This window comes from Macaca nemestrina, chromosome 19 (assembly GCF_043159975.1).
Source record: "Macaca nemestrina isolate mMacNem1 chromosome 19, mMacNem.hap1, whole genome shotgun sequence".
Classification (NCBI taxonomy): Eukaryota; Metazoa; Chordata; class Mammalia; order Primates; family Cercopithecidae; genus Macaca; species Macaca nemestrina.
In genome coordinates this window covers 20,320,531-20,329,064 of record NC_092143.1, presented here as the reverse complement: position 1 = coordinate 20,329,064, position 8,534 = coordinate 20,320,531, and the positions used below count along the sequence as shown (strand labels likewise).

The 8,534-nt window shown below is 41.6% G+C and overlaps 1 pseudogene; it reads left to right on the top strand.

Annotated features, from left to right (window-relative positions):
• The first annotated feature begins 405 nt into the window (after positions 1 to 405).
• LOC105477035 (general transcription factor IIH subunit 1 pseudogene) lies at positions 406 to 2,114 on the top strand (annotated as a pseudogene).
• Positions 2,115 to 8,534: the final 6,420 nt, after the last annotated feature.

Genomic DNA, 8,534 nt, shown 5'->3' with positions numbered 1-8,534 from the left:
CGAGTAGCTGTGATTACAGGCATGTGCCACCAAGCCCAGCTTATTTTTTGTATTTTTAGTAGAGACGGGGTTTCACTGTGTTAGCCAGGATGGTCTTGATCTCCCAACCTCAGGCGACCCACCCACCTCGGCTTCCCAAAGTGCTGGGATTACAGGTGTGAGCCACTGCCCCGGCCCAAGACCTAGATATTAAAAAAAATAAAAATAAAAAAAAAAAATTCTGTGTTCCCAGTCACGTGCCTTCAGACTCCTCGCAGCCAGTGATGGAGGCGAGACACCCCCAGTAACAGAAGCAGTGGCGACTGCTGCGCCACTGGGTTTCAGCCTCTTCCCAGCAGCGGCTCTAAGAAGCGCAGCGGAACTCGACTGTATTCAATCAAGTTAGTTTCTTGCCTAGAATTGTAACTTCCACCTGCACCTTCTAGCCACCATAGCAACCTCATCTGAAGAAGTTTTGCTGATTGTAAAGAAAGTGCGTCAAAAGAAGCAGGATGGAGCCCTATACTTCATGGCAGAAAGAATTGCTTGGGCACCTGAAGGCAAAAATAGATTTACAATCAGCCATATGTATGTGGATATTAAATGCCAGAAAATTAGTCCAGAAGGAAAAGCTAAAATTCAGCATCAGCTGGACCTGCATGCAGGGGACACAAACAACTAACTTCCATTTTTCCAATGAAAGCCCAGCAGTGAAAGAGCAAGATGCAGTAAAGGACCTTCTTCAGCTGCTGCTGCCCAAATTCAAGAGGAAAGCAAAGAACTGGAAGAGAAAAACAGAATGCTGCAAGAAGATCCTGTTTTGTTTCAGTTTTATAAAGACCTTGTTGTGAGCCAAGTGATCAGTGCTGAGGAATTCTGGGCCAATTGTTTAAATGTTGAATGCAACAGAAAATTCTCCACATCCAATCATAAGCAGGATGTTGGCATTGCTGCTGCATTTCTGGCTGATGTCTGGCCCCAAACCCATAGCTGTAATGCTCTGAGATATAATTTAACTTCTGATATCATTGAGGTCATATTTAGGACCTATCCAGCAGTAAAAATTAAATGTGCAGAAAATGTTCCCCACAACACGACAGAGAAGGGATTCTGGACACGTTTTTTCCAGTCCCATTATTTTCACAGGGATCGGCTGAATACTGGGTCAAACGATCTCTTTGCAGAATATGCCAAAATAGATGGAAAACGCGTAAAAACAGTGGTTTCATTAGGAGTGAAAAACCCACTACTAGATTTAACAGCTTTGGGAGATAAATCATTAGATGAGGGCTATGGCATTTCCTCTGTGCCATCTGCTTCCAATTCTAAATCTATAAAAAAGAATAGTAATGTTGCCATCAAGAGATTTAACCATTAAAGTGCCATGGTGCAGGCAGCTGGACTCAGGAAACAAGAAGCAGAAAATGAACAAAATAGCCCAGCAGCATGGATGGAAATCCCGGAGATGCAGACTGCTTTCAGCCAGTAGTCAAAAGGGCGAAATTACAAGAGTCCATTGAATACGAAGACTTGGGGAAAAACAATTTTGTGAAAATGAATGCACTAAACCTCAAGAAGTTGGATAGGTATTGTAGTCCAACTCCAACCCAGTCACTACAGTATGCAACAAGTCAGGACATTATTCTTTTCAAAGTATTGGACAAGAAATGGAAGCTTATACACCCAAGTTAACTCAGATTCTCTCTGGTAGTACCATCACAGCACTGTCACCTGGAGGGGCACTCTTGCAGGGAGGATCACAGCAAACCATTAAACCAGATGGTGCCAAATGATATTCAGTCTGAATTGCAACACTCGCATGTAGCTGTTGGAGAACTTCTATGTCATTTCTGGTCCTGCTTTCCTAGAAGAAAAGGTAGTGAAAATGAAAAGTAATTCGGAACGATTCCAAGTTACGAAGCTCTGCCCATTCCAAGAAAAGATTCGGAGACAGTAATTAAGCACAAATTTGGTAAGTTACATAGAGATACTCCAGACAGCCTACAACAAGCTCCACACGTGGCAGTCATGGCGTCTGATGAAGAAAACGTGAGGTGGCCGTGATGGTCACAGCTTTTGTGAGATTGAGAGAACTGGAAACCTGGCCTGTCAGACAAGCAGATGATCTCACAGGAATGATAAGAAACATCTGCTCCACGCTGACTCCCGGAGCTAATGCTATTGTACTTGCACATTGGGGACTGAAAGGAAAGAAGGGACTAAATACTGGGGAGGTAAATCAAGGCAGGACCAAAAAATGAGCTAAGTTGTAAATATATATATGTATACACATATGTACATGTGTATGTACATATATATTTTAAAAGACTGTTTACTGCAGTTACTCAGGAACTGCTTTTGATTCACGTTAAGCTGCTTTCAGAAATTAAAAAAAACACACACATTTTTAAAGGGTGCATTGATAAACCTGAGGTTTTTTGGTTGTTTTTCTCTGTGTAAACTTTTTCCCCCTAAGTTTGTGGTACAGGATAGACCTTAATTATTTCTCCTCCATCCTTCATCCTCCACCCTCTATTGGAGCCTCAAGTTTTACTGAATTCCAATTATACCTCACATCAGCAAGTTAAAAAGAATACTTTAAAGCAAAGAGAGACTGCTGTTCAGCCATCGGGAAACAGTTGTCAGAAGACATCATTGGTCCCGTATTTTGTACGGAAATAAGAAACAAATATTGCACTGCATGTTAGTGGTTTGGAGTCCCTGAATAATAAAGATGGAACATATTTGCAGAAAGTCGCATAGGGTTTTTTATGTAGAATTTTGTCAGAAGACAATGGTGCTGCATGTTTTTCTTTGAGTGCAAATGTACATTGCTAATATATATTTTTAAGATGGCATGTGCTTTGAAAAGACGATATTGCATTTTTAAGAGTTTAAAAATCTTATGAGTAAGAAATAAAAAAAAAATCTTTTCACCTCTTTAGAAGAAATAAAAATATTTCTCCTCTCTTCTTTTCTCTAGCATTTGACCATTACTGTCCTTAGCAAATCAATAATCGTTGCATAGACTGAAAAGCCTACGCGCAAAGCAAAAAACAAACAAACAAACAAACAAAAAAAAAAACACAAAAAAGATATGTTCTTTTTTCTGGAATTTGTGCCATATTTTGTTCCTGATGGGATCAACTGACTGTGTAAGACTTTGGATGTTGGCCGGGCGCGGTGGCTCAAGCCTGTAATCCCAGCACTTTGGGAGGCCGAGATGGGCGGATCACGAGGTCAGGAGATCGAGACCATCCTGGCTAACACGGTGAAACCCCGTCTCTACTAAGAAATACAAAAAAAAAATAGCCGGGCGAGGTGGCAGCGCCTGTAGTCCCAGCTACTCGGGAGGCTGAGGCCGGAGAATGGCGTGAACCCGGGAGGCGGAGCTTGCAGTGAGCTGAGATCCGGCCACTGCACTCCAGCCTGGGCTACAGAGCGAGACTCCGTCTCAAAAAAAAAAAAAAAAAAAAAAAAAAAAAAGACTTTGGATGTCTTGTATTAAAAATTACATGAGACTGGGCACGGTGGCTCATGCCTGTAATCCCAGCACTTTGGGAGGCCGAGCCATGCGGATCACAAGGTCAGGAGATCGAGACCATCCTGGCTAACACCATGAAACCCAGTCTCTACTAAAAATACAAAAAGTTAGCCAGGTGTGGTGGCGGGCGCCTGTAGTCCCAGCTACTAGGGAGGCTGAGGCAGAATGGCTTGAACCCGGGAGGCAGAGCTTGTAGTGAGCTGAGACTGCACCACTGCACTCCAGCCTGGGCTACAGAGGGAGACTCCATCTCAGAAAAAAAATATAACTTTTTATACTTACTCCTTTAACTCTTTAAAAAAAAAAAATCTGTGTTCCAAAATCCTGGAGGCAAGAAATTAGAAACTCGTGAAACCATGACGTGAGTGTGGATGCGTGGGAAGCATAATTTATGAATACTAAATTAATTACCATTTTAATATTAATAATTAATGTGTCAACATAGAATCCTGCTAAAAGATTTTTTTTTAATCTTCGCCTTAAAAGTGCAGGGGTAATTTTGTGGCTTTTCAACACTTTTAATGGCCTTCCTTCGATTTCAGCTTTTTCTTTTCCTGAACATGGCCTGCCATAGGAATCTGAACTGATGTTAAGAAAGATTATCTCTTAGTACATTAACCAGATGCCTCTATTCCAATTAAGGACTGAAGTGGGTATTATAAATGCAAATAACTCAATACACTTGTCATATAGACACCATAAGGCTTACCTGATAAGAAGCATAAAATCCTTGAACCATAGACCCAAGAGAAGAGAAAATGTTTTGAAGGCCATAAAGCTGCATGAGAAGAGGATTGTGATGAAAAAACAAATGTGACAGCTCCGTGTAGGGGAAGCTTATGCAGAGGAGGACTGTTCCTGAATGGTTACATGACTTGGAATATTGATGTTTTTGCCTCTTAATTTTGCATTCCTTATTAATTCAGAACATGTCATTGCATTCATACTCCTTACATTTATACAGACAAGAAGAAAAAACAAACCGTATGTTAAAAAATACACCTTCATATGTTTTTCAATGATGCGAAGGGAGGTAGAGAATGAACCTTCAGTGAATATTTGCTGTGTACTGGGCTCTTGCAAGTAACTTCAAATAACTTATTTAATCCTCGCAATGAGGTATGTAGGAGGGATACATATTCCTACATTACAGAAATGGCAAACAAGCTCAGGTAGGATTAGTAGGTACTCCACACTGGATTGATGTTCAAACTGTAACATTCTGACTTTGCTGTGTACTAAAGGCTTGTAGGTTTTTCAATCCTGCCCATTTATTTGTAAAGTGAAAAATTGCTAAGTTATAATGTGTTATGTCCTTAACTTAGATGTTCCATACTTAAGTTTAATTTGTTGATTTATAATCCTAGAATGAGACTGAAGTTTTCCATTTACACCTGGCTGTAAAGATCATAAATATTAGTTGTGGCATTTCCTAAAAATACAAATATTTGGGGAAGACCTACTAAATCAGACTCTCCAGGCGATTCTTACGATTGTCATCATCAGACTGGTTTGCACATGCTGTCTTGGGCGCCAGGCTGAGTGCTACCAGGCAAGGGCCATAGTTATAATCCTGACACTTCAAGCCCCCCAACCCTCACTCACCCAACTGATCCCTATGCAGCTTCAATGGGCTAGTAAAGGGCCTCATAAATGCTGTCTTAACACACTGAGTTTGCTAAGTTTCAAGTAGAGTACGTGAAACCACAAACCTGGAACCTCTAATGTTTAGTTATGAGAAAGAGAGCTTCTAGGTGAGTCTAGTGGTTTCCTTTGGGTTTCCTTTAGTTCATTGATCTGACACCACCTCTACCCCGAGAGAATCACGCGCTTCTCAGCAGGTGTTCCAAGTGGGAACTCTTTTCTCACATTTCTTTTAAGATCAAGAACAACAGGGTAGGGTTTCCAAAATTGCTATTCTCATAAAAAAGGAGTTAATGGCATTCACAGAGACCTGAATGAGGTTGGAGACTATCATTCTAAGTGAAGTAATCAGGGATGGAAAACAAAACATCATACGTTCTCATAAGCGGGAGCTAAGCTATGAGGATGCAAAGGCATAAGAATGACTCATGGACTTTGGGGACTCGGGGAAAGCGTGGAAAGGGGGTGAGGGACAGAAGACTACAAAAAGGGTGCAGTGTACACTGCTTGGGTGATGGGTGCACCAAAATCTCACAAATCACCACTAAAGAACTTAGATAATCAAAAACCCCTGCTCCCCAATAACCTATGGAAGTAAAAAAATTAAGTGATAGTGTGGAATAAAAATGCTTTTTCATGAAAAACAAAACGGCTTTTCTAAAATCTAAGGGAGAACAAAAGGCAGTGGAGGGCTTGGAACAAGAGGATGTAGGAATAAAAGTATCTGGCATATACCATTAATAATGGAGGTATATACCAAGGCATATACAGACAGTTTTATTTCCATTAAGTCCCACTAGATCATTCCCAGGACATGCAGAATTATTCCATTCCATAGGCTGCCTACAGCTTGAACTTTGAAAGGTGCTTACAACTTTTCTAGATTTCTTTCTTTCTTAGCCTACCTTCCTACACTGTTTTATGACCCTGGGTTAGGAATCTGTTCAGCACCTTTTCACTTGGTGACCAAGACAAAGACAGTCCTGGGCCCCTGGCTTTCTCACGTTGTGGATGACTCTGGACTGAGGCACACGTCTCATCCCCAGTTGTCTCATTCTCCAGGGGTGTGCCAGCCTTTTATGTCTAAGATCTGTACTCTTTTGCTCAGGTGTACAAAAACCTTAAAGGCACTGGAAGTACCGTAAGTATAGTGCTATTAGACCCCGGGAGAGGGGAGAAGCATTCCTCCAGGGGCGCCTTCTCCCCTTCTGTTGATTACGGTGATTTTCCTCCTGATCGTACCCTTTGAAAAGACCATCTATTCACTCTTTCCTCAAGAGAAACTACCCTTGTACTGCTGAGGTTCTGGAATCTAACCTCCACATCCTCCATGAGCTCTAAATAGTGCTACTGCCGAACTCCTCATTGAACAAAGCCATTTCTCTGCCTTCTCAAGGCTGTGGGACTAGACACAGATGGTTTTCAACTGTCTTTCACTTATGAAGTTTCCAAAAAGTTGTCTGGGATTCTCATTAACCCCAGTCTTCCCAGATCACTAGCAAAGGCCACAAAGTTGTGAGCTGTTAGCTGCTGCCCTGACCCCATGTTGCCGCACAAGAGGACCTCGCTGCCTCCTGTCCCATTCCTATTGCTTAACACCAAGGAAAGTTGACAGGTCCCAGGACCTTAGGGAACTGTGTTACCATTGTTGTTGGCTCTGCTGCAGCCCTGAGCCCTCCTATGCTGCCTGGCAGCTGTCAGAGCCATGGTCACTAAAGTCTAAGGGAATTTTATCCTTTAAGAAATGACCCCTAAGTAAACAGTCACCCAGTTATACATCAGAGAAGTGACACAGAAGTCCTTACTTCATACAAGTTGAACCTCAAATCAGCTTTTTGCCTGCATGCTCCTTGCTACCCTCTTGTCTGTCATGGTCTCTTTCATCGCCCATTTGCTTCTACCATCTAATTTTGCACCCTGGCTGATTAGGCTTCTCTGGTTTTTTTGTTTTTTGAGATGGAGTCTCGCTCTGTTGCCCAGGCTGGAGTGCAGTGGCCGGATCTCAGCCACTGCAAGCTCCACCTCCGGGGTTTTACACCGTTCTCCTGCCTTAGCCTCCCGAGTAGCTGGGATTACAGACACCTGCCACCTCGCCCGGCTAGTTTGCACCACTATAATTCAAGCCGGCCCGCTTCTCTGGTTCTTAGTCCCTGCTTCCCTTCCTTGCTTCTTCCCTATTTCAATAAGCACTAAATCAATTTCTTCTTATTCTTTCAAATCTATACTCTATGGTACAATTTTTCTGAACTTCCAATTTCCAAGTCCAAGTTCCTGTTCACAATATTTACATGACTCCCTTGTGCCTGCAAGGTGAAGCTAAAGCTCTTTTATGCATTGTGCAGAGTCCTCCTGGCCTGGCCCCTCCCTAGTGCCCTGTCCTCTCCCGTCCATTCTAATGTTCAAGCCATCACTTCCTCTTGTGAGTTCTCACCACACATTATTGCCATTGCCTGTGTTCTTGTCTCTTCCTAGAATGCCCATCGGTCTCCTGTCTTCCTGGAAACACTGTTCATGATTACATCCCTGCTGAGGTATTACTTTTTACATGAAGTGCTCCCTGCCTTCCAGACTCCATTAATTGTTTTCTCCACTGTACCACTTGTGAATCTCATAGGCTTTTTGGCTTTTTTTTTTTTTGCATTGCACATAACAGTTTTATTTGTTTATGAATCTTTTTAAAAGTCTTTTTAAACATCTGTTTTGTGTTTACATAGGTGGACATATTTATGGGTAAATGAGATGTTTGGATATAGGCATACAATGTGTAATCACATCAGGGTAAAGGGGTATCCATCTCTTCAAGCATTATCCTTCCTTTGTGTTATAAACAATGTTTTAAGCTCTATTTTTAAATTACAATAAATTATTGACTGTAGTTACCCTGTTGTGCTATCAAATACTAGATATTTTTTATTTTATCTAACTATATTTTTATACCAATTAGCCATTCCTCCTTACCCCTCCTTCTGTCACCAACTACCCTTCCCAGTCTCCAGTAGTTATTCTACTCTCTATCTCCGTGAGTTCAACTGTTTTAATGTTTAGCTCCCACAAACAAGTGAGAACATGCAAAGTTTGTCTTCCTGTGCCTGGCTTGTTTCACTTAACATGATGACCTCCAGTTCCATCCCCATTGTTGGAAATGACAGGATCTCATTTTGTTTTATGGCGGAATAGTACTTCGTTGTTTATATTATGTTTACTACATTTTCTTTATCTGTTGATGAACACTTAGGTTGCTTCTAAATCTTGGCTCTTGTGAACAGTGCTGCAATAACCTTGGAAGTGCTGATATCTCTCAGTATACTGATTTCCTTTTTTCTTGGTATATACCTAGCAGTGAGATTGCTGGATCATATTACCATAT